Source organism: Zalophus californianus, chromosome 3 (genome assembly GCF_009762305.2).
Source record: "Zalophus californianus isolate mZalCal1 chromosome 3, mZalCal1.pri.v2, whole genome shotgun sequence".
Classification (NCBI taxonomy): Eukaryota; Metazoa; Chordata; class Mammalia; order Carnivora; family Otariidae; genus Zalophus; species Zalophus californianus.
The window spans coordinates 49,877,443-49,880,888 of NC_045597.1; the positions used below are offsets into that span (position 1 = coordinate 49,877,443).

At 35.3% G+C, this 3,446-nt stretch overlaps 1 pseudogene; it reads right to left on the reverse strand.

Moving 5' to 3' along the window:
• Positions 1–1,053: 1,053 nt before the first annotated feature.
• On the reverse strand, positions 1,054–1,248 carry LOC113921072 (annotated as a pseudogene).
• Between the last annotated feature and the right edge of the window lie 2,198 nt (positions 1,249–3,446).

Consider the following 3,446-nt stretch of genomic DNA (forward strand, 5'->3'; position numbering starts at 1 on the left):
ACACACATTATTTGTTCCCGCATCTCTTTGGTCAAAGCTAGTCTCTTAGGCCCCATAAATGAGGGTAGGGAAAAGAGGGCCACATATGGAATGTTTGGTAAACACCACTCTATTTGATTCTACTTAGTTCCATGTTTCATAACCATGCCTCTCTTGGGGGCTATGCACATCTATTACTACTTTTCTTGCTTGAAGTAAAAAGAGACAAATGATTATTTTAGCTAGGATTGTAGTCTCTTTGACAGTACAATGAATGAATATCTCTGCATGGAGTCAGTTTTCCAGTTTTTCCAGTTCCAGTCTTTTCAGAAGACTACAATGGAAGACTAATATAAGTGAATCTTTACCTTGATCCTCCTTATCAACTGACTTTTTTTTTTAACAGAGTATTAAAGTCAGACCCTTAATCTGATCTGTACCATAAGAGTTAGTTTTAATTTGTTATTATTTAAAAGAATATTCCACTTCAACTCCTAATGCTTATGTTCTCCAAGCAATTACAATCTCACCACTGCAATCTCCACATTTCTGGAATCTGCACTTTTTCTTTTTATCATGCTGGCAAACTAGCACATTTCTCCCTCCCTCCCATCTTTCCTTCCTTCCTCCCTTCCTTCTTCTCTCTCTCTTTCTTTTCTTTCTTTTTTTCTTTCTTTCTTCTTCTTCTTTTTCTTTCTTTCTTTCTTTCTTTCTTTCTTTCTTTCTTTCTTTCTTTCTTTCTTTCTTTCTTTCTTTCTTTCCTTTCTTTCTTTCTTTCTTTCTTTCTTTCTTTCTTTCTTTCTTTCTTTCTTTCTTTCTTTCTTCTTTCTTTCTTTCTCTCTTCTTTCTCTCTTTCTTTCATTCTAATTCCAGTATAATTAACATACAGCATTATGTTAGTTTCGGGTGTATAAGATAGTGATCCCACAATTCTATACATTACACAGTGCTTCTCATGCTAAGTGTACTCTTCATCTTCTTCACCTACTTTTGCATTCCCCCACTCACCTCCCCTCTGGTAACCATCAGCTGAGTCTGGTTTTTGGTTTGTCTTTTTTTTTCTTTGTTCACTTATTTTGTTTTAAATTCCACATATGAGTGAAGTCATATGGTATTTGTCTTTCTCTGACTTATTTCCCTTAGCATAATACATTCTAGACCCATGCCCATTTCTTTCTTATAACACTTTGCAAACACAGGCAATTTAATTAGCAATAATCGCGCCTCGGATAAACCTCATTGGCTACGATACTGCCACTGTGCAAAGCTAAACACAGGCAATTTAAAACTTGTACAAACTAGCGGTGCCTGGGTAGCTCAGTCAGTTAAGCAGCTGACTCTTGGTTTCAGCTCAGGTCATAGTCTCTGGGTCCTTAGCTCGAGCCCTGCATCAGGCTCCCTGCTCGGTGGGGAGTCTGCTTGAGATTCTCTTTCCCTCTCCCTCTGCCCTTTCCCCTGCTCATGCTCTCTCTCTCTCTAAAATAAATAATCTTAAAAAAAGAACTAACACAAACTAATAAAACTTTGTTTCCCCACCTCCTCTCCTATAGCAATAAGTTCTTTAGTCACACAGTTCTCTGTCCTACAATTTTAAATGACAGTTTAACCAAATCGTCACTGCATAACAATGATCACTTTCTTTTGAACCTCCAATAGTAGTTTCTTTGCTATCTGCTCCCAGCTCCAATAAATACCATAATCTATGTTTTTGTTCAGAAAATGCTTTACTTGAAGTATCAACTTTGGTAGTACATAGTAACAAGATGGGGTATCAACTCTTGTTATCATCTACCAAATATATCCTGGTCTGGAACCCCCCTTTGACCATTCTTGAAACTCTTGTGATCTCTTTGGTTTCATCATCAATCCTACTTCTTTTCTTACTCTACATCCTTTTGTATACATACATACATGATTTTTTTTTTTTTAGTGAGCTCTACAATTTTTGTCAGAATAGTTATTACATAGCTACAACTATGAAAAAACTAAGGTACAGAGTTGTTAAATTACTAGCCAAAAGTCACCCAGCCAATGAAGAGTGACTCTCCACAGGAGCTGGTCATTATTATAACACTATTAATTAATTTAACTTTCACAACTCTGGTCTTTGCTGTTTTTTATGTTGGGTGTTGTTATTTTACAGATAATGACCCTCAGTTCCAGCTAAGCATCAGAGACAGAATTTAAATCTAAGTATGTAGATTTTTTTTGACCCCTATCTGACCCCACAACATCAAATGTTCCCCAAATTGGCATCAGAAAATATGTTCTCCTTCCTAAAATCTGATGCTCTCCTATATTCTCTGGTCAAGTTAATGACCCCATCATCCACAGGGTCCATAAATCTCAAAATAGTTGCTTCTTTCTTTTCCTAAATTCCTCTTATTCAATCAGTCACACATTCAAAAGGACTCTGGCATCTGTACTCACCCTGCAGCCTCTTTTTGTCTCTGTCTTTTCTGGTTTAGAACCTTATCTCTTATTTCTGTTGGAATATGGTAGGGGCATCCTGCAGTCTTATCTGTTTATAGTCTCTTCCTGGAAGTTATAGTTTTAAAATAAAGATTTGGTATATTATTTCCCTTTGTAAAAAGCCATTGATTAATGAAATAGCAGAAAGAGAAACCAAGAAAACAATTCCATTTACAACTGCATGAAAAAATAATAAAATACCTGGGAAAAAACTTAACCAAGGAGGTAAAAAACCTGTACTCCAATACCATAAAACACCAATGCAAGAAATTGAAGATAACATAAATAAATGGAAAGATATTCCATGTTAATGAATTGGAAGAATCAATATTGTTAAAATGAACATATTTCCCCAAGCAGTCTACATATTCAATGCAATCCCCATAAAAATACCAACAATATTTTTCATAAAGCTAGAACAAATAATCCTAACATTTGTATGGAACTACAAAAGAACCCAAATAGCCAAAGCAATCTTGAAAAAGAAGAACAAAACTGGAGGTATCACAATCCCTAGATTTCAAAACAAAGCTGTAGTAATCAAAACCATAGGGTACTAGCATAAAAATAGACCCATAGATCAATGGCACAGAATAGAAAGTCCAGAAATAAACCCACACTTATATGGTCAATTAATCTACAACAAGGAAGTCAAGAATATACAATGGAGAAAAGACAGGCTATTCAACAAGTGGTGCTGGGAAAACTGGATAGCTACATGCAAAAGGATAAAACTGGACGACTTTCTTACACCATACACAAAAATAAACTCAACATGCATTAAAGATCTGTTGTGAGACTTGAACCATAAAACTCCTAGAAGAAAACACAGAGAGTAACTTCTTTGACATTGGCTATAGAAATATATATATATCTCCTCAGACAAATATATATATATCTCCTCAGACAAAGGAAACAAAAGCAAAAATAACCTACTGGGACTACATCAAAATAAAAAAGCTTTTGCACAGTGAAGAAAACCATCAAGGAAACAA